This window comes from Grampus griseus, assembly GCF_964374135.1.
Source record: "Grampus griseus genome assembly, chromosome: 16".
NCBI lineage: Eukaryota > Metazoa > Chordata > Mammalia > Artiodactyla > Delphinidae > Grampus > Grampus griseus.
This window is the reverse complement of record NC_139010.1, coordinates 67195609-67218785: the sequence shown is the minus strand read 5'-3', so window position 1 is coordinate 67218785 and position 23177 is coordinate 67195609. Positions and strand designations below refer to the sequence as shown.

Sequence of the window (23177 nt, the reverse complement as noted above, 5' to 3'; positions counted from 1 at the left end):
TTGAACAGCCATGTCCCCTTGGGGGCAAGACTTGTACGGGCGACCGTTATGTGGTCTAAGGACATAAAGAAAAAGGGGGAGATGTGGGACGCCGCCAGGAAGGAGCTGGATTCTTGGTCCAGAGGAAGGCGAAATTACATTGTTGCATCTTGCTTGCACTACCCGGGAGTGCCGCGTAAGGCGCCACGCGTGCATCCCGTGGATTGTAGGCGTAGCAATATATTGTCACATGTACTGACACACACCAATCCAGGGCTGTTGTGTGGACCTTCTGGCCAGTATAAAGCCTGCCATATTCTGCTGCGTAGGGTCTTCCTTCCATCTTTCTTCAACCAAGCTGTGCTCCAATAAAGTGTGATACGAGAAGAATCTTGCGTGTGGCGGCTCGTTATTCTGCTGGTCGGAAACGGCCCGCTGCATATTACCTGGAAGGAGACTGTGTCCCAGTGCCAGGGCTTGGTCCTGGCTGTTCTAGACAATGCCGCCAAGTACGACCATGTAGACTGCACTGCACAGCTCCTGAGGACACCATTCCTAGGCTTGTGTCATATGGAGAACTGAAGATAAAGATCTCAAATGGAAGCTCCTTCTCAAACAGGAAAGGACTGGGAAAGAGAGCATTGATGGGTACCTGTGCTGATTGAACGGTGCCAATGAACTGACCCCTCCCCGCATGACTTTGTCCTGAGGAAGAGAGTGAGGGTTAGGAATCTGGTTGGTGAGATACCAGTCTCCCTCACACAGTGAGTTGATAGTCATAGTCATAGCATCTACTCTCCTGCAGGCTCTGTGCAGACACTTCATGGATAAATCTCATCCAATCCTCTCAAAAACCATTTAATGGGTGAAGAAATTGTTCATTTCCTTAGAGAGGGAAATGAAGAGGGCATTAGACTAGGAGAAAGGTGGTTCACTACTTACTCACCAGTGGACTTTGGGCAACTCACTTAGGTCTTCTGGTCAATACTCAGTTCCCTGCAGCCCACGAACTGCTTGTTGCAGCACATGAGGAGAGCAGTACAGGATGAAGAGCAGGTGTTTAGAAACTCTCATGCAATTTGACGTCCAGTGCATGATCAGGGAACTTGTTTCATGCTGTTCATGAGTTAGGTGTATTGAGAGCTGTATGTATAGTAGGAAAATATTACCATGTGTGATATTTTAAGGGTTAGTTGGTCAACTGTAAACCAAATGCATACAAAAATCTGAGAAAATAAAAGCATTTAGGTCTTTGTATAATTTGTTATTTTTTACTTATTAAATATAACTTTTTTGTAAAAGTATGTTTAAAATTTGTAGATATTAGCTAAATTAGGAAGGCAAATTTTCATAATAATATTTAACTATAACTTAAAATTGTCAAAACACTCTTCACTTGACTTCTTTTAATCAAGAAAAGACATACTTTTCCTAACACGCAACAGCAGCAGTAATAAAACAACTGATGACTGTGAAAGTGATTCTGAAGAAATTAAAACCAAAAGAATTTGTATTAGTTTTACTTGAAAGTATAAGTCTTCATGTGTTAAGCTCACTTTTGTGGGCATAACTGATACTAAACCACTAAAACTGTGGTATGTTATCTGCAGAGATGTACTAGCAAATGAAGCTAATAAAGAAAGTCATCCATATAGATCAGTGGAACAGGATAGAGAGCCCAGAAATAAACTCACGCACTTATGGTCAATTAATCTACAACAAAGGAGGCAAGAATTTTCAATGGAGAAAAGACAGTCTCTTCAATAAGTAGTGCCGGGAAAACTGGACAGCTACATGTAAAAGAATGAAATTAGAAATTCTCCAACACTGTATACAATAATAAACTCAAAATGGATTAAAGACCTAAATGTAAGACCAGGTACTATAAAACTCCTAGAGGAAAACATAAGCAGGACACTCTTTGACATAAATCACAACAATATTCTTTTTTTGATCCATCTCCTAAAGTAAGGGAAATAAAAGCAGAAATAAGTAGGACCTAATTTAACTTAAAAGCTTTGCACAGCAAAGGAAAACATTGACAAAATGAAAAGACAACCTACTGAATGGGAGAAAATATTTGCAAATTGTATGACCAATAAGGGATTAATATCCAACATATATAAACAGTTCATACAACACAATATCAAAATACAAATAACCTGATTAAAAACTGGGCAGAAGAACTGAATAGACATTTTTCCAAAGAGGAAATGCAAATGGCCAACAGGCACATGGAAGATGCTCAACATCACTAATCAGGGAAATGCAAATCAAAACCACAATGAGATATCACATCACACCTGTCAGAATGGCTATCATCAAAAAGAAAACAAATAACAAATGTTGGCAAGGATGCAGAGAAAAGGGAACCCTCCAACACTGTTGGTGGGAATGTAAATTGGTGCAGCCACTGTGGAAAACAGTATGGAGGTTTCTCAAAAAACTAAAAATAGAACTACTATATGACCCAGCAATTCCATTCCTGGCTATATAGCCCCCCCCCAAAAAATCACCAAAAACACTAATTCAAAAAGATTCATGCACCCCAACGTTCATAGCAGCATTATTTACAATAGCCAAGACATAGAAGCAACCTAAGTGTCCATCAACAGATGAATGGCTAAAGATGTATTTTATATATATATATATATAAATATATATAAAATGGAGTACTACTCAGCCATAAAAAAGAATGAAATTTTACCATTTGCAGCCATGTGCCTGGACTTGGAGGGCATTATGCTAAGTGAAATGTCAGACAGACAAAGACAAATTATGCATGATATGTGTGGAATCTAAAAAATACAACAAACTAGTGATTATAACAAAAAGAAGACATAGATATAGAGAACAAACTAGTGGTTACCATTGGGGAAATGGGGAAGGGGCAATATAGGGGTGGGGTGGTGGGGGGTATTGGGTGTAAGATAGGCTACAAGGGTGTATCGTACAATATGGGGACTATAGCCAATATTTTGTAATAATATAAATAGAGTGTAACCTTTAAAAATTGTATAAATAAATAAAAAGTCATCAAATTTAGGTAGCATTTACAAAGAAAACAAAAGAATAAGTTTAAAACTTAAAGAATACTTTGCAAGACTATTGAATTTTTAAAAATTGATAGAAGCAGAGGTTCAAAATTTCCCATATAAACATTGTTAATTGTGTCTAATAAAGTAGGACTTTGGGATGCTAAAATTAAAAAAAAATAGTGCAAAACTGTATCAAAAATCTTGGAAATTATGGGTGAATTTGTGGCAAAGAAGGTAGGTCAAATATCATTCTTCATAGCTGGACAAATTCAGCAGCTAGCTAATGACATGGCAGATTAACTCACAAAACAAATACAGGTAGCAAAGTATTTTTATTTCTTTTCATTGCAAATTGTTGAATGCACACATACTGCTAACATGACAATTAATTTGAAATATGTATATGCAATTTGAACATTGTAGAGATATGAGGAAGAATTTTTTTTCAGCCTTATTGATGACAACACAACTAGCTCTGAACTACATAAAACTGTGAAGGATTACACTGTTAAGGAATGTGGTTTGAGTTTAAATTTGTGTAGGAATATGCTCTAATGGTGCAGCTGCGTTGACAGAAAAACATTCTGTAGTTATTACCCAAGTTAAAGAGCTTGCATGAGTATGTAAATCAGCACATGGCTTCCCTCATCAAGAAAGCTTTGCAATGAAAAAAATTTACAGTGTCTAGTTACGTAGTAAAAAAATGTGAATTATGCAAAAGCTGATGTATTAAGTTTGAGATTTTTTTCTCTTTATTATGTGATAACATGGAAGCTGATAACATGGAAACACCTATTATTGCGTATGATATGAGGCATGAGATTCCATGCTTACTGAAGGGGAAAGTTCTATTAACAATGTCTGAATATGAAACAAACTTTCAGTGTTCCTAGCAAGTGAAAAACGCACCTACATAAGGTCCCCACCTTTTAAATATGTGGTTTGGATGACAGACTAGTTTATTTGTGTAATATTTTTGGCATTTTTGATGATCTTACTACTTCTAAGCAACGAAAGACTGCAATATGATTTTCAATGGCAGATGGGATCGAAGAGCAAAAATAAAATTGAGAAGCTTGGAAGAACAGAGTTTCCATAGACTGTTATAACATGCTCCATAATTTAACAGCGATTATCAGTAAAGTAGGGGATGATCTTGATATTGCACATCGGGGAGGTGTTATGGCCAAATGTCTTACAGATTTCACAGAATTGTTTAAATTGTATTTCCATCAAAAGAAGATCCATGATAGGAAATTTACAGATCCAGAAACCTTTGCTTTAATCGAAAGATAATTTTATTCAACTTTATAACCTTACAGGATAAATTGGTGGAAATGGCAATGGATTGAGAATTGAAGATGGATTTTGAAAATCAGAATCATTTGCTTCACTTTGGGTAAAAGTGAAAGATGAAAATCTTGAGCTTCCTGGAATGGCTTTAAAATTTCTTCTTCCATTCCCATTAACAAACCTCTGTAATACTGGTTTCTCCACTAGAGCTCTTATTAAAACAAAATTTAGAAACAGTTTCAACAGACATTGTACCTTGTGAATAGCATTATATTCCATTCTGCCTGCATTAGATAGACTAACAAGCCATAAGCATGTGTATTTGTCCATTAAAAACACAATATTGATATAAATAATGTTCATTCCAAGTGGGGAAACATATCGTACTTATAATTTTTCTTTAGTTATGACTGAAGAATGACAAAAAAGTTATTCGCATAATAGCAATTGTCTATATTAATCGGTTATTACATGCACATTTAATGAACAACACATACAGACTTTGCAATTGTTTTACTTTTTCCTTTGTTATGTTTGCTCTGATTATGTTTATTGAAACGTAATATTGTCTATTGAATCTGATAGTAACAATTAGGTTTTTATTTTATATGTTTGTTTTTAAACGTAATTTATCTAGTTTTTTATTTTTTATTGACTTTTTTTTTTTTTTTTTTTTGCGGTACGCGGGCCTCTCACTGTTGTGGCCTCTCCCGTTGCAGAGCACAGGCTCTGGACGCGCAGGCTCAGCGGCCATGGCTCACGGGCCCAGCTGCTCCGCGGCATGTGGGATCTTCCCGGACCGGGTCACGAGCCCGTGTCCGCTCCATCGGTAGGCAGACTCTCAACCACTGCGCCACCAGGGAAGCCGTTGATTACAATTTTGAGTGATGTGAAGTCCAGTAAGTTAGGAAAAAAGGGCCAATTTTATTCCAGTAGGAAAGATGAACATTGTTCTGAGTTTCACTTTTTCATCTTTCCCACTAGAGGGCAGTCAAGAAGTACTTATAAGTGTTGGGCGTATCATAAAGCCAAAATTGCTCTTTAAGAGATTGAAGTACGGAGAAAAAATAAAACAGAGCAAGATCAATTACCCAGCGAACGTTTATTGGTACCAATACTGTACTGTAACACACTAAGACTCGATGAAGAGCTCGAAACCCAGTGTCTATGTATTCATAGCTAAAATCCAAGATAGTAGGTAAAAATGAGACAACACAAGGGTAAAGAAAGAGTTTTGCAAGGTGTTGTTTTATATTATGTGTATTTTAGAGTGCATGCACGTGCAGGAGAGAGAGAGAGAGAGAGAGAGAGAGAGAGGTTGATTCATTCCTCAGGCCTGAAGCCTGGGTGGGCTGAAACCATCTATATTGACAGTTCCAGTTCATAAGACGTGGAGGAGAAGTAGAGGGACACAGGCTGCACATCACAGGTGTTACTGAGCTGTTGCTCTGGGGGACACACACATACATACACTTACTTTTATTCTGATTGTCACTACAAATCTTAGCCCATCTCTCTATTCCAGTTTCCTAGCTGACTTCTTTAGGGAATTGCTTTCACGAATTAGTTCATTCAACATTTGCTGGGTATCACCTTGTTTCCAGCACCTTGTAAGGCTCCGGGTACAGCTGTGAATGAGTTTCTACTCTCAAGGTGTTTAGAGAATATAGCTTTTTATGTTTGGGGCCTTGAAGGTCCTGGCAACTGTTTTTATTTCAAGTCAGCATCTCCTTCAATCGGTGACAAGTGGGCCACTTGGAGCTGCTGTCTCTCAAGTGTTCTGTTGCAAAGGTGGGAACACAAGAAAGAAAAAGAGAATAACTATAGGACCATAGTGTGATCCAGAGTTGCCTTGATAACAAGATTAGAGAAAACAGCCAAGCCTTTGAGGTGCCAGGGCTGGACTCAGCCTTGGCCAACTGTCCATGGAAGCATGTCACCTTTTGACTTTAACAGAACTTCACTGAAGTGAGTCTTTGAAATCCAAAGGAAGAGGGGCCCACGCATTGAGGAACTCACGCCACACCTACTCCAGCCTTGTTCCGATTCGTGTAGGAACACACGATGTTCTCACTTTAAAGACTGTCTGGGGCTGCTGGAGGCAGTATAGTGGATGGGTAAGAGTTTGACTTAAGAATCAGACAAGCTGCAGTTAGAACTCAGGTTGGACCTCGTGGTAGCTGTGTAACTTCAGACATTATGTCTGAGCCCTGGTTTCCCCACTTGAAAGTGGAAATAATAATAAGAGTAGCACCTCAGAGGGTGTCGTGAGGATGGAATCACATAAGTGAAGTTCTTAGCACACTGCCTGGCATAGGATAAGCACACAGTGAGTGCTGGCTTTAAAAAATAAGCTGAGCTGGAGCTCAGAGATCGTCTCATCCAACTCCATTCTACAGATGAGAGAACTGAGGCCCAGCAGCCTCGTGACAGCGGAAAGATCATGAATTTTGGAGTTAGACAGACCTGGTTTTGAATCCTGGCTCTACCAATGGACTTGAGGAAGGTCACTTAATTTCTGTAAGCTTCAGTTTCCTCATCTGTGAAATGGGACAATAAGGTAACTCTGAGGACTAAATGGTATATATTATGTAAAGCACCTGGCACAAGGGCCTGGCACATAATAGTTGCCCAATAAAATGTTCCTTTGCTTCCTTCCTGCTCTTCCGTTGTCCAGAGTCATACTAGGTCCTAACTTTAAAAATGTAGGCCTCAGGGAGTTCATGCTGACCTTCATGATGCAAATGTGGAAGTCAAACTGGTCTCAAGTCAAATCCAGTTGCTGACCTTGGGCAAGTGACTTATCCTCTTTCTGTTGCATTTAATTTGTCTGTAAAATGACGTTAATAACACTACCTACCACCCAAAGCTGGTGTGAGGATCATGCTCTCTTTTGAAGTGTCCCATAAATGTTTAGTTTCATGTCCTTCAAACATGGCTCTGATCTGTAGGAGACTCTCAGGTAGATAAGTAGTCACGCCCATGTTCATTCATTCAATCAGTCATTTTTTTTGTTGTTGTTGTTCTTTTGTGTGCCAGGGTGTTATCAGAGCTGGGAGTCACAGAATTAGACAAGGCTCCTCCTCTTGAGTTGCTCACAGTGTAGAGGACTTAAACAATGGCTACATAACTGTGGGTCAAGGGCTTTGAGAGGCTCGGTCATCAGCAGTTAAGAGTACAGAATCTGGGGCTTCCCTGGTGGCACAGTGGTTGAGAGTCCGCCTGCCGATGCAGGGGACACGGGTTCGTGCCCCAGTCTGGGAGGATCCCACATGCCACAGAGCGGCTGGGTCCGTGAGCCATGGCCGCTGAGCCTGCGCGTCCGGAGCCTGCACGTCCGGAGCCTGTGCTCCGCAACGGGAGAGGCCACAACAGTGAGAGGCCCACGTACCGAAAAAAAAAAAAAGAGTACAGAATCTACAGTCAGACAGCCGAGGTTTGACCTCAGCCTGCCACTCTGGGATCTTGTGCAAGTTACTTAACCTCTCTGTGCCTCTATAAAATAAGGATTACCACTGCACTTCGTTCATGGTGTTGCTATGAAGGTTAAATGGTTTCATAGCTGCAAAGTGCTTAGAACAGAGCCTGGAACATAGTAAACACACTCTGTGGACTTTTTCAATCAATAGGAGCATAAGCAAAAATGACATCAGTAGAACTTAGGGGAGAGGGTGGAATCCTAGAGGAAGAAATAGGGAAACCCAGGAGAAATTCAGTGCAGTTTCTATACCTCAGCCACCCTACATTTCACATTTCAAAATATTCCCAGCAGCCAAACCTGGAAGGAATCTGGAGAGCTTTTCATCAAAGACTCACAGTTTGCAGATGAGAAAACTCAGGCCAGAGAGAGAAAATGGCTTGCCCAGGTGAGGTAGACAGAATAATGACCCCCAAATACGTCCAAGTCCTGATCCCAGAACCTATGATTATATAGCCTTACGTGGCAAAAGGAACTTTTCTGATGTGATTAAATTAAGGATTTTGAGTTGGGAGATTATCCCGGTGGGTGGGTCCAGGGTAATCTCAAGAGAGTCCCTAAGGGAAAGAAGGAGGCAATCAGAGGGGCAGACGTGGCATCAGAAGCAGCGGTTGGATTGATGTGGGCCAACAAGCCAAGGACAGCGTGTGAAATGGGACTTCTGCTTCCCCCATGCCCCTTCCCCATGGAGGCCCTTCCATTGATCTGAGCCTTCACTTCCTGTTATTTGTCCCAGGAACCAAATTTGCTACTTTCAGCTCTGCTAAAATGCCTGCCTCCCCAACTCCTGGTTTTAGAGAGAAAGCCAGAGCCTCACTCTCAGAAGTGTCCACAGAAAATGAGTGATATTAGCTATCTGTGGAAAACTTTTAAGGAAATAACTCACCCTAGATGAGATTTGTGAACAAGGCTGATGAGATTTGGGAAATGTAGTCAATAGCAAATAAGCAGTCATCTAACTAATCATCAGCAGTCCTCTGTGAAGCAAGGCTTGGTGGCTGTGATGGAAAACTGGCAGGAGACGATAGTCAGAGTTTGTATCTCCAGAACTAGACAAGGTAGAAGAGGCCTTGTGAGGCTGGGAGACCAAATTTATGTATTTGGACAGAAAAATCCTTAGAACGGAGAAGAGAAAGTGATCAGGCTACCGCTGCTGGAGAGAAAAGAAGGGCTGGCGACAATCAAGATAGGGGACACTGCTGGACTTGATAGGTGGGAACACAAACTGACATGAAGTTTTTGGAAGCCTGTTTGTAAGTATGGACCAACAATTCTCCTTTAGGAAATTCATCATAGGGGAGTAATAAAGATGTTCAACTGCTAACATGTTCATTTCGGCATTGTTTATAATGGTGAAAAGACTCAACAATATGGGATTGGTTGAATAAATGATGATATGACTATCTGGTAAGACACTATGCCAGACATTTTTTTAAAAATGATGCTGTAGAAGACCAGTTAAAGACATGAGATGATGTTAATACACACTCATAGGTGAAAAGAGCAGGTTGGAAGATGGAGTGGGCATAGGATCTCATCTTTGTTTTAAAAAAATTATAATACACAAAAAGCCTGGAAGGACAAATACTAAAATACTACCAACAGTTCCCTCTTGATGATGGAGAGGTTTTGATTTTTTCCTTCTGGCTTGTTGCATATTTTCCATATTCAATAATTAGCATGTGTTACCTTTGCAAATGAAAGTTATCTATAAAAAATAATTAAAAGAAAGTGACCACTGGGTGATATCTAGTTTGTACCTGGATCTTCCTGTATGTTATCTCATTTACACTTTAAAGCAGTATGAGTTAGGTGTTATTGTGCCCATTTTACTTACAGAGAAACTGACACAGAGACTTTAAGTAACTTGCTCAAGATCATACAGTTCATAAGTGCTGGACCTATGATTTCAAACCAATTGCTTCAGACTCTAAGGCCACCTTCTTTCTACGACATCCCTTGCTTCCTTGTAAAGAGTTGCCAGGTCCCTCTGTGCTCTTTCTATGTTCTGAGCAACCTTCTGCTTATATAGTAGCCTCGGCTTGCCTTATCCTGTAGCAAAGAACAATACTGCTGCTGCTGGACTCAGGAATAGCCTGATAAACTAATACATTAGTTTCCTATTTCATTATTCCCACTCTTGTCATTACTTAGAATAAATTGGTCCCTCCAGAGCTTATTAGGGCTGGGGGAACAGGTGGGTCAAGTCCCAGGGTCCACGCTGGCAGGCTCTGGCTACCCTGGCTGGTTTCCTGCCCAATCTCCTTTAGTCTAATTCCCAGGGGGTCATTTGAAATAAGCTGTGACTTCTGTAGAGACTAGAAGCTGGGTGATTCCCCAGCGTATGTTAACCCAAGGGCATTGAGATAAATGCTCGGTTTCCGTCATGTGAGTTGACCAAGGAGAGAGATGTGCCTAAATTGATTCCATATCCACACCACGTGCTTGGCAGGAAGAAGTCACTTGGTCGATATAGAATGTATCCATGGCCACAGGAAACCACCGAGGTCACTCTCCGTGCCAGCAGCTGCCTTTCCTCTCCCCTTGGGTCAAACATTGCCCAAATGGCCGAGAACTGATCAAGCGGTTAGTATTTTCTGGAAACCTGCACTGTGTCCTATTATCTGAAATGACTAAAGGGAAGGTTGCAGGAACAAACAACAATTGAGCACCTGCCTGCCATCAGCATTCTCCTCTTTCCAATATTCATTCATTCGACAAATATACAACTTGTTGAATGTGTACCGTGAACTAGACCTTGCACTGGATGCCAGAGAGAATAAACAGGTAAAAAGGATGCCATGTAAGGAGCGTCTTACTTAAAGCATAGGATTAAAAATTTTTTTTTGTTTTAAAATTATTGTTCAGTAAAGTTGATTCTGCTGATATACAGTTCTATGCATTTTATTTCTTTTATTTTTTATAAATTTATTGATTGATTGATTTATGGCTGTGTTGGGTCTTTGTTGCTGCACGCGGGCTTTCCCTAGTTGCAGTGAGCTGGGGCTCCTCTTTGTTGCGGTGCGCAGGCTTCTCATCGCGGTGGCTTCTCTTGTTGCGGAACACAGGCTCTAGGCGCACAGGCTTCAGTAGTTGTGGCACGCGGGCTCAGAAGTTGTGGCTTGATGGCTCTAGAGCACAGGCTCAGTAGTTGTGGCTCACAGGCTTAGTTGCTCCGCGGCATGTGGGATCTTCCCGAACCAGGGCTCGAACCCGTGTCCTCTTCATTGGCAGGTGGATTCTTAACCACTGCGCCACCAGGGAAGTCCAGTTTTATGCATTTTAAACATGTATAGATTCACCCTGTTAGCATCACAATCAGAGCACAAAACAGAGTATAGGAATTTTAATTTCCAGTTGGCTGTTGTGGAATTCAGTCCCAGAGAGTTTGAGCAATTCTCCAAGGTCAAGGTGTCCAGTGTTTACACAGATGACAGGAGGAAATGCGGGTTTCACCTTGGAGTCAGCAGGAGGTCAAGGAAGGGCTCTGTGGCCCAGCATTGGTCCTTGAAGTGGAAATCCCCTCTTTTTCATGGATGGTTGCAAACTTCTTGGTGTCAATGAAATCTACTCTGTAGCTTGTCTGGAATAACTGATTTAACAAAGAAGTATTTTGACTCACTTTCTTTAAAAACAACATGACTGCAAGGTAATCTTTTGCCAGTAACTCTTGGTCATCTTGGTGACTGTCATTTGAGGTACCTTATTCTGACTCCTCTCTTGGGGAAAGTGTGCTTGCTGCCCTCACCACAAGCCCGCCTTTAACCCGATGTGTTTAATGAGCTCTATCCTGGACAATAAACACTGCAGTGTGGTGAAAACTGTAAACTGAAAGTCAATAAAGTTGAGTAAAAGTTGAGAGCCCCTTCTAGGGAGTGTCACGCACTTGCAAAATCCAGTACTTCCGTTCTACTTCTTAAATCACCTGCTGTCGTTGCTGAAAGCACTTTGGAAAATTTTTAAGCCAGCATTTTTATGTTAGTTTATGTAAGTAATAAATGCACATGATAAAAATAACACTAAGTGACTGAGAGTCTCCCTCCTACCCCCAGACCTCGTCCCTTGGTCTCCCCTTCCAGGGGCAAATGCCATGGTCAGTTTACTGTGTATCCTTTTGGAAAGTCACTAAACAATCAGAAAGCATTCTATTTATTGTCTGTAGAATGTGCATTTATGTACTGCCTAAAAGAAATATGCCACCCCACTTCTCCTGACTCTATTCGTTCAATTAATTTAACTGGGGGCTGCTACCAGGTATACAAGGACCAATAAGGCAGCTGTGACTTTCAAGGAGCTCTTGTCAAGCAGAGGAGCTGGGGGCAGCATTTGTGTAAACAGGACTAAACACAGACTGCTCGGGTTAGTGGCCCAGATGCCCCTTAGTCCCGCCCGTTTGGTCCTGGCCCATCCACCACTGGCACCATCTTGTGGCAGTGGCTGGTTTTCCAGATGTACCTGCAGGGCTGGTCCCAAAGCCTCCAAGGTGGGGCTAAGCTTGCCTTCCCTGGGGGAAGGGAAATTCTTCTCCTCAAAATCCCCAACAGGACCCCAGAGGCCATCCCCACAGCTGGTGACCCCTAGCCTGGAGCGGGCCTGAGGAACGCTTACTTTCCGAAGTGCTTGGAATTCCCACCCCTGCATCACCAGACTGGAAGGGACTTGAGAGGATGAGCCACCCCCTTTCCTGACTCCCGTTCCCACACAACACATCCCCATCCTGGGGACTTCTGACCTCGTGGGGGTGGGAACACACCAAGGACCAGGCACTCCTTCCCTGGGCAGCCCACTCAGTGGTCACACAACACAAGTGGTGAGAAAGATCTTCCCTATATTAGACAACACATGTGGCCCAGTGACACCCATCCAACAGGCAGACCAAACCGGGCTGACAGGATCAGAAAGTGGAGGCATCTGAAAGCATAAACAAATTTTCAAGGGACATTGATATTTGATACTATTTAAAAAAAGAAAACAAAAGAAACGAAAATACTAAAGTGGTCATTGTGAGAAAAATCAGAACCTTATTGGACATCCTTATACTTGTTCTTTAGGAATTAGATTTCTTGATTTTATATTACCTCTGGGAGGAGGGTGGGCAAGAAATATGATCATTAGAGGCTTAAGACTTCGAAAGATCTTAAACAATATTCCTGGATTCTGCTCTCGGCATTTACCCGGAGGAAGCGTCCCCCACCAGACAGCCTTTCAAATATCTGGTGACTTCTTCCGCTCTCACACTCAACGTCCCTTGCAGTTTGTCAACCTCCAGGAAGCCCTTTCTGTGCGACTGGGAGAGGATTGGGGTTTCCCCCAGCACACACAACCTCGTTTGTGTTTGTCTTTCCACACAGAGTCCTGACCCCTGTGCTTGGAGACAACAATATCCCCTGAGTGGGTGCCCAGGAGGCACCCATAGGGTCAGTGACTACTCCTTGCTTCATGGCTAAGGCTTGAACATCCGCCTACCTGTCCCCGTCAGCCTTACATCACAGGTCTGGAGGGATGGGGTCCTCGTTCTTTACCCTCCTTACCCAGCCCCAGGACAACCAGGGTCTCCCGCCAGGCTTTCCATAGCAGGGTTGTGGAATAGGGCTGAAGTCGAGAGCTGGTGCCTCTCAACCTGGTAGGATAAGGGCACAGGAAGGGGTGACTAAGCCTCCCTGGCAGCTGGGGGTCATACGTATCATGGCTCTTATTACTAAACAGGGCTCTGGAGCACAGGGGACCCTGAACGAAACAGGAAGTGGTCACTGTGATTCAACCACAGAACTTTTTCCTGTCATCTGGTGGGAGTGACACAGCTTTTGGGGAAAGTCAGTGCTGAGGTGGGAGTGTGGGTGGGAGGGTGGGTGGCTGGATGTTCAAGTTATGGGCCAGTGCTGCCGCAGAAACTGGGCAGTGAGGCCGGGAAGGAGGGCAGACTCCTTCCTGTAGCATCGGTGTCTCCAGGGAGTCACAGCCAGCACCAGTCCCAGCTATGTGGGAAAATGCTTCTCCGTAGAGGGGACAGCTCCCAGGAGGCAGCATCTCTCTGCTTTCCTGGAGTCAGAGACCCTATTTACTAAAGCTACCATTTGTACAGGTTACTTTACTTCTCTGAGCCTCTATTTCCTTATCAATATAATGGGAATAATAATGGAGTCCACTAACAGCTTTGTTGTGAAAATCAAATGAGATGTTTATCACTTAGAAAAGTGCTTGGTATATGGTAGGTGGTAATAAACAATAGCTGTTATTATTTAGTATTTATTATAATCAGAGACTCTCAGAGGTGGAAATCTTAACCTGAATAATCCATTTTAAAGAAAAGAAATCTGAGGTGTCAAGAGGGCCAGTGATGTACCCAAAGTCTCACATTGCTAACCAGAGGCACAGGTGTGCCTAGAACCGAGGTCTCCTGCTTCGCAGCCCCTTTCCCTCGTTCTCTCCCCACCCCCGTTCATCATCCGCCACTTAACTGGGTTCTTGTTACATGCCAACCATTTAATGTATATGATATCAGTTAATTCTCAGAGAAGGTAGGCAAAATTGTTCCATCTTTCAGATGCCATGTCATTCAGCATGCTTTCAGCCATCTTCTCATCAATTCCTTTAAAACTCTCTGCCCAGCCACCCCCTCCAGGAAGTCCTCTGGCATTAAACCTTCCCCAGGATTCTAGTCCCTCCCAAACACCCTGCCCTCTCAGCTATTAGCCGACAGCCTGATCTAGCAGATACATCTTGCAACCATCAATAATCAACATAAACATGAGGAAGGACAAACATATGAAGGACAACATCCTTCAAACATGGGTCTTTCACATCATAACTTTAAAAATTGTTTAAAATACTTTTATAATAAACATAAAGTAACAGGCATCATTTTTTGAGTATTTATTTTATGCCAGGCTCTCTTCTGATTCACATGGAATATCTTTAAATATGCATTTCTAATATTCTCAGCAAGTGAGGAGAATTCCATGGCGGCTCCCATTCTTCCAAGGTGTTCCCTGGCTTCTAGCAGCTCACTTGAGGCAGTAGCAGCTTGTGGGCATCTTCTGCCCTTAGGAGAGGTCCAGGCACAGATGAGGCCACAGAGCCCCAGGATGGCAGACAAGGACTAGAGGGGGGCAAATACCCCAGGTACATCTAGGGACAGCCAGCCAAACATATTCATTGTGGTGTGAACGTATTTCTGAGGGAAGATCTGCCCCCTCTGGTTTGTGTCTTATTCTCCTGTTTCAGTGTCAGCCTGTGATGTAAGGTCCAAAATCCTCAGAGGACGTTCTCAGCCTGGTGGGCCCTGCGTTACTCTGCCCTCTCCTTAATCTCTGAGACCTGCTTACCTACCACTCCTTCCCCTGCCTCGTCACCTTGTCTCTACTACACCAGAGCACTTTGCCGTCCTTCCCCCTAATAACCGCAGCTGGAGTACAGCTAGACTTTTGCACATTTCCTTCCCTGCCCCGGCACCCCCCGCACCTCTTGCTTGCTTCCTGAGGACATTCATGTAGAAGTAAATAAATACTCCGTTTGGGCTTCTCTGCCCTGAAGAAACTGGTGGGCTCCTCAAAACAGGGACTGGGATTTAATCTTCACAAAACTTTATTTACAAAAATAGGCTGAAGGCCTAGGGGCCTTAGTTTGCCACGTGATTTTTTTAAAATATTGCATTAAAATATTATTTTTTGGCACTCCACCCCTCCCTTAGGTTTTTGTACTCAAAGCAAGTACTCAACTCTTCTCACACTATTCCCCGTCCTGTTTGTATCCTCAGCCCAGCACAGTACCTGGAGGTGTGTCAGCTCAGTTCTCACAGTTGGATGAATGAATGGATGAATGGATGAATGAAGTGGAAAGGACACCAGAGTGGGGATCGAGAACTCTGAGGTCCAGGCTCTGCCACTAATTATGGGACCCAGGCATATTTGTTAATGCTGCAGACCTCAGTTTTCTCATCTGTAAAATGCACAGACTGTTTTAGGATTCTTTCTGCAAACACTCAACAAACATTCATAGATAAAGTTATGGCTCAGACATAAAAAGAGGGACATGACCGAGTTCGTTGCCCTGGAGGTCCTCACAGTTGAATGAATTTAGTAAATCTCTGAGCCTTAGGTTTTTCTTCTGGAAAATGGGATGATGTTTGCCTAGGGCTGTCGGTGAGGCTCAAACGAGAGAAGGCAGGCATTCTGCACTATATTACTCCAAGTCCTCTCAAATCTTGAGCCCCAGGACTTGTTTAATGCTTTTCTATAAACCAGTCAACAAAAATACTAACATCACACCCTTGTACTGGCTATGGGGAGCAGCTGAGTGCCAGGATTTCAACTCTGTCTGGGTACTTACTGTGTGTCCTTGGGCAAGTTACTGAACTCCTCAGGGCCTCCATTTGCTCATCTAATGAATGGGAATGACAGTTAAGTGTTCTCCCACCTCACAGCATTGTTGCCAAGGTGACTGGAAATTGCCATTGCAAGTGTATTGAAAACTGAAAACACTATATTTGGGAAGTCATCAGAGGACTCCTCCTGGCACAGTGAAGTTTTATGTCCGTCCCTCCCCCATCACACCTGCTCTCAGAAAAGGAACAGAAACTACTGCTTACTGACATGGAAAGTGATCCCCGCCAGGGGAAGCTTAACTTTTACTGGGCATCAAAGCCTTACAGAAGTGAAGTGGAATTTCAGGTGTTGGGGAGTTGGGGGGTCGGAAAGCCTTTCTGAGCCACTGAAATCGCACGCAATTAACAATATCGTGGACAGCGCTTCCGAAAGCTCCTGACACTCTCATTTGGTCATTTCTTATCGAAACTTCAAGTAGACCAACTCACTTCTGCTTGGGCCTCAGTTTCCAACTGCATGAAAGGAGAGAGTTGGGCAAGGACAGCTCTGAGCCCCCTGCTTCTTTTAGGTTTTAATGGTGTTTCAGAAGGCCGGGAGGTGTGGTTGGGAGGGGAAAGGACGATTTCATTTCCCTTTGCCCTCCTCAGTTACCCTTTCCGGTCACTTCATTCCCACACCGGTGACCAGGGCATTGCCAGGGCGTATTTGCGCCCAGGTAGGCTGGGGCGCATCCTCTGCCTGCCCGCGGCACCCTTGGATTCCCTGCCGGCTGGGCGCGGGTGCCCATTGCGCAAGCGCTTCCGGGGAATGTGGCCGGGGCAGTTCCCACGGAGCTCCCAGCTCAGGGTGGGACCCTCTCCTCGGCCAGGCAATCAGAATCACACTCTGCAAAATACTAATTATTGTTGTTTCCAAAGCTCCACCGCTGGCCGTTGCCGGGCCCTGCCCAGGAAGTCCAAATAATCAGCACCTATGGCATTTTACTCACCCCTGGTGGAGAGCCGGGTCACGTGATCCCTGGGTGCTCCGTAGGCGGGAGCCACTTCCTGGAGCTCAGCCTGGGACCGGCAGGTGCCAGGAGGCTGGAAGGGGCTGGGGCCGAGTCGGGGTGTGTGTTCGTGGGGGATGTAAGGTGAAGAAGGGAAGAATATGAAACTCTCCAGGAAGAAGGAAGAAACACTGTCTAAGTGAATTTATACACGATTCTCTTCATTTTCCAGAAGAGGTTGAGAGATGTAAGAAAATTGCCCCAAGTCCCAAGCTGCCAAAAGGAAGAGCCAGGGCACTTCCTACTACACTAAAGGCAGGTAATTTCACAGGCAGGATAAACCACCCCAGTCTAAACAGTGGTTGAGCATATTGGGAACGTGAGAAAGCAGTGGGCAGGCCTGCCCTGTCCAGGTGACTATGGGGCTGTGGGACTCATACTCTTGGTGGCAGTGAAAATGCCCTGTCAAAATTCAATGAAGGGGACTTCCCTGCTGGCACAGTGGTTGGGAGTCCACCTACCAATGCAGGGGACAAGGGTTCGAGCCCTGGTCCGGGAAGTTCCCACATGCCATGGAACAGTTAAGCTCTTGAGCCACAACTACTGAGCCCGTGTGACACAACTAGTGAAGCCTGTGCACCTAGACCCCGTGCTCCGCAACAAGAGGAGCCACCGCAATGAGAAGCCCACGCACTGCAAGGAAGGGTAGCCCCCACTCACCGCAACTAGAGAAAGCCCGCGCAGAGCAATGAAGACCCAACACAGCCAAAAAGAAAAAAAAAAAAATTCAATGATGTGGTACGCATCCAGTAGGGTCCTGTCCCATGACCTGCATCAGATCTGTGGGAATTTTAGGAAACGGTCTCTTGAAAGTTTCTTGAACAAATTACTTAATTGATGTCAATTAAGCATCAGTTGGTATTCCAAAGAAGCATTCCAGAATCAGAAACAGTTTTTGAAAAAACACTCATAATTTGTAAATGCATACCACCCCTCTTTGCCGCCACCCCTCCAAACAGTGGAAACAATACTTGGGGAATGAGTCTATCCACTCCACCGGATATTTTGCAGCTCCTAAGAATGATGATTACAAAGAGTCTTTAATAACATGAGGAAGTGTAGAGGCTATAAGGTAGGATACACAACTGTACACACAGGATGATCACAGCTGTTTGAAAGAAAAAAAGAAAGAACAAAAGAACCCAAACCAATACATAGAAAACAGGTTGGCAGGAAACAGCAAAATGTTGACAGTGGTTTTCTGTGGGTAGTAGGAGATTTCATTTTCTTCTTTCAACTTTTCAGTATTTTTTAACTTTTCTATCTATGGCATATATTACTTTATAGTGAAAACTAGCCATGTTTTTTACTTTAAAAGAGAGAAAGTGGATTATAAGGGTAATAATAATAATACTAATAATTACAACAACAATAATAGTAAACTAACGTCTACTGAGCATTTACTGGGTATCTGGCACTGTGCTAGGCACTTTACTTCTTTAAAAGAAAAAAATCCTCATGGCAATCCTGTGAGGTGGACATTATAAAGGTCTCTATCTTATTTTTTATTTTTATTTTTTTGGCCACGCGGCTTGCGGGATCCTAGCTCCCCAACCAGGGATTGAATCCGTGCCCCACCCACAATGGAAGCGCTGAGTCCCAACCACTGGACCACTAGGGAATTCCCTTAATGTCTCTATTTTACAAAAGCTCTGAGATGTTAGGCATTTCCGGGACATTGAGTTTTTCGGTATCCAGGCTCCAAAGCCCCCTGACGTATGCAGGACTTACCCTTGTGTGTCGGCTTGGAGGAAGGAAGCACCCTACCTCCTACCACTGAGGTCCAAGGGCAAATCCTCCCCCTTCCAGCTTCCTGGCAATGCGTGTGGGCACATGACCTGAGGCTTGGGCCCTGAGCCCTGGAGTGCTGGAGAGTTAGAACTCTGTTCGCTGTGGTATCTGGCTACAGTGACATCGGCATCCTCAGTAGATGCTTCCCGGCCAAAGGGTGGTTTTGTGCCTTCTGCTGCTCTGGGCCTTGAGCACTGCCTTAATTTCTGCTCCTTTCCCAAGACTACCCCTGTTGAATCCCTGACAGTTCTACTGCATTGGATTCCCTTTTTTTTTTTTTTTTTAAGATTGTCCAGGTCCATCTCTGTGGCTTGTTACTAAGAGTTCTGACTGATACTGGTGATTTTCCAGCAGTCTCAGAGCAAATGGTGGAAACAGGACTGTAACCCAGATCTGTCCACCCAGAGCCCAAGCATTTAACTAATCCTTTTGTGTTGTCCACTCTTCCCCAGAGTATGATAAACATTTCCTGAACTCCTAGAAAACAAACCGGAAACATCAGCTTGAAATTTTTCTCAGAAATTGGCGGCCCACCACCCACTTGACTGCCGTGGGAGCCTGGCAACCCAATCGGTGAAGGGCAGGAAGCCAGAGACAAAAGCCAGGTCAGGGTGGAGCCAACTCCTGCCTCCAGTGACTGGGGCGCATGGGGTTGGGGAGGAGAGGAAGCAGAGGCGTCTCAGGCCTCACTGGCACTTCCTGGCTGGTGCCAGAGGACTGACTCAGCGTACAGTGTCCTCATCCTGGAGGCCTTCCTTGACCTTTGGAGAATGGGAGAGGAACCCCTAGTTTGACCCTTATGGCACCTTGCATCTTCCTCTCCCACACCAGGTTGATGACTTATTTACACGTCTACCCCCATGCAACTGTGACCTTCTAGAGAGCAAGGACAGGGTCTTTCCCACCCTGAATTCCTCTTGCCTGGCACATCAATGTTATTGGAATGAATGAGAGAATAAGTGAATGAAGGGCTCTCCCCACCCCTATGCTAAGCAATGGGAAATCTTAAACCCTGGGACTTTTCCAAGTCATCTTGGTGAAAGAGAACAGCCATGGGCTTTGGAGTTGACAAATCTTGTTTTAAAACCTGACTCTCGGGTTTCCCTGGTGGTGCAGTGGTTGAGAGTCTGCCTGCCAATTTAGGGGACACGGGTTCGTGCCCCGGTATGGGAAGATCCCACATGCCGCGGAGTGGCTGGGCCCGTGAGCCATGGCCGCTGAGCCTGCGCGTCCGGAGCCTGTGCTCCGCAACGGGAGAGGCCACAGCAGTGAGAGGCCCGCGTACCGCAAACAAACAAACAAACAAACAAAAAACCTGACTCTCTTACCTATAAGCAGATTCTTCCTTAACCTTTCTGGGCCTCAGTTGCCTCATCTGCAGGATGGGAACAGGGCCTAAATTCTCACATTGAATGATTGGGCAGATAGGAAAAGTGGTTGGCACACATTAGGTCCTCAGTCTCAGCTAGCTTGCTTCCTCCTCCCAACGCTTCATTCTGACTTGCTTCCTTCTCCCTGCCCCTCACCTGAGTAAATGCCCAACGATAGGCAAAAGGTTAAATAAACTATGGCATACCAAAAATATAAAATGTTAGGCAGTCGATAAAAACGTTGTTTAACCAATAATTTTTAACGGAATAGAAAATGCTCATGTATTCATGTGAAGTGAAGATAAGGCTAAATTATTCAATACTGTATGACCTCAGCCATGTAAAATGAGTGTGCATATACAGGCTGGGACGTGCAATAGGCAATTTCTGGAAGGATACTCAAGAAACTCTTAACAGTAGTTTCCTCTTGGGTAGGAATAGAAAGTTAGGATAGACTTCAACTTTTCACTTTATAGCCTTCTGTCTTATTTTTAATATATAAAATAATATATATGCAATATATAATTTTATGTATATATATTTGCCATGATTATATATTAATTTTTAGATAAAAGCCAAAAAACCTAGAAAGAATAGAAAAGAAGTGTAACAAGATTTCAGCAGTGGTTATTTGGGGAGTTGTGGAATTATGGAATTACTAAAATAATTCTCCCTTTTATATTTTTCTATATTTTCCAAGTGTTCTTTGATGAGCATACAGTTCCTCTATAATCAGAGTTAAGGCAAACATTAATTGGAGCAGCTCCCCTGGGGTAGGGGGAAGAGGGAGGACGAGCAGGTGACTGTGTCCAAAGGGCCAAGGGAGCGTGAGGTGTATCTGGGCAGAGGTAGTTGCATTTTTGGAGCCATGTGGTTCCTGCTGAGTCAGCTAACTAGTTGTTTGGCCCCAGCTTGCTGGTGGAGGCAGGAAATCCTCCCACTCCGGCCCTGGTTTACACTTAGTCATCCTCTGGGAAAGCAGGGTAGGGGTGGGAGCAGGAGGTTAGTTGGGAACCTCCACCTGCTCTGGGAGCCTTCTAGGCAGAGAAATCCCCCAAAGATGTCTAAGACATAGGCATCCTATCCACCTCACAATTGCCACCTTGGGGTAGGCAGCAGCTGGGAGCGAGCAGGGAGGGTTGAGGGAGGGGTACTCGGACTATGGCCCTCTGGCCTTTGGCAGGCAGACTGCATCCTCCTGTGGAAGCTACTGTGAATATTAATTACCATTTGTCCAGGGCTTTTAGATTCCCCAGATGAAAGACGCAGCAGAAGGAGTGTCACGATGAATATGTATTTACGGTATCGACTTTCATCCCAAACATCCATCATGACAGTCATGTGTCTCTCTCCTAACCTCCCACTTGCCCTGACATCATAGCCTCAAAGCACAGAAGTTGAGCATCAGTATCAAATGATGCTGAAGGGGAGGAGGGAAGGGCAGGGGCAGCTGATCCCCCACAATCCTGCATTTCAGATGGGTAAACTGAGGTTCTCCATTCCCCCACAGGTTAAAGGGAAGAAATTATGATGAAGCCTATGAAACTGAGGAAGGAAGCCTTGGAGAGAGGCGCTATGGATTCCTCTGGACCAGAGTCCAGGATTCTGCCCCTCTTGTGGATTGAGGAATGGGAGGAATCCCAGAACTCTCTGGCTCAGAGCATGCAATGCCAAGCAGCTTCATCCCTAGATGCACAAAGTAGATGGAGTTTATTCCAACTTCTAATTCCTCTAGTAAACTGATTCACTTCTTTTTGATTGCTTCTGAACACTTGACCACAGCTGAATTCTGTCATCTTCTGGCTCCGTGAATTTTGGAGGGGGAAACTCTTTGGTTTTCTGGACTCTTCTCATTCTGTCTTTCCTTCTTTATTTTATACAAGATGATTGATCTGTAAAGCTACTTAATGTGTTTCTGGGCAGGTGTACAGAGCAAATCCAGTGGAAAGAGGATCATGAAGGGGCCAGCCCCTCCCTCAAGGAGACACATTCTTATAGGAGAGTCAGTCCTTTGCTTATGAGACATTTAAACAATCTAAGAGAGCAGGCAGGCAGAGAAAAGGCCTGAGCCCTGAGAAAAGCAGGATAGTTGTGGACAAGAGAACTCAGGAGACTTTCCCAGGACCCAAGTATGGAGGTGCAAAGGGACACAGCCTAAGTGGAGACAATGAAGAGCCCACTGAGGCCAGAATGGAAGGTTCATGTGAGGATGTGGGCAGGCAGATGGGCAGGCTGGAGGAGATTGTGAAGGCCCTTGAATGTCAAGCTAAAGAATTAGGATTTTGTCCAGAGGGCAGTGGGAACCCACTGAATGTTTCTGAGCCAGAGAATGATACAAGGCAGAGTTTAATAAAAGGTTAAACATTTTCACCAGGAGGGGAATCTTAACATCTCTGAGTCAGCAGCCCTACCATGAAATTCACCATCTCTCTCCTCAGTCCAGCTCCTGAATTCTATTTCAGCTAATGACACACAAGCACAAATGTCACCTCCCCTGGTTGCTCTCTGACACACTACCCAGTGTTATTTTCTTCATAGCACTTATCACCCTTGGAAATGATCTTGTTTATATACTTGTTTACTTCCTTTCTCTCTGTTGTTCATGGAATGTACAAAATGGGGTAGATGGGCGATTGTTATCTGTTTTGTTTGCTGCTTCCTTTCTATCAACTATGACAGTACCAGGCTGGTGTCAGATGCTCAATGCGTATTTGTGGAATGAATGAGTAGATGGATTGACAAATACATTAATGGCACACTATTTTCTCAGTCACCCCGTCCCCACACCCCATGGTGATTCTTGACTCAGCCTTCTTCATCCTCTGCAGAATCCAGTCATTCATTCCCATGTCTATG

General features: G+C 44.1%; 1 pseudogene across 1 annotated transcript in view; it reads right to left on the bottom strand.

Moving 5' to 3' along the window:
• LOC309834304 (large ribosomal subunit protein eL28-like) overlaps positions 1 to 16899 on the bottom strand; it is a 28570-nt pseudogene extending 11671 nt beyond the window's left edge. Inside the window, exon 1 of the transcript in view lies at positions 16864 to 16899. The product of the transcript in view is annotated as a large ribosomal subunit protein eL28-like (transcript). The remainder of the gene's footprint in view (positions 1 to 16863) is intronic.
• Between the last annotated feature and the right edge of the window lie 6278 nt (positions 16900 to 23177).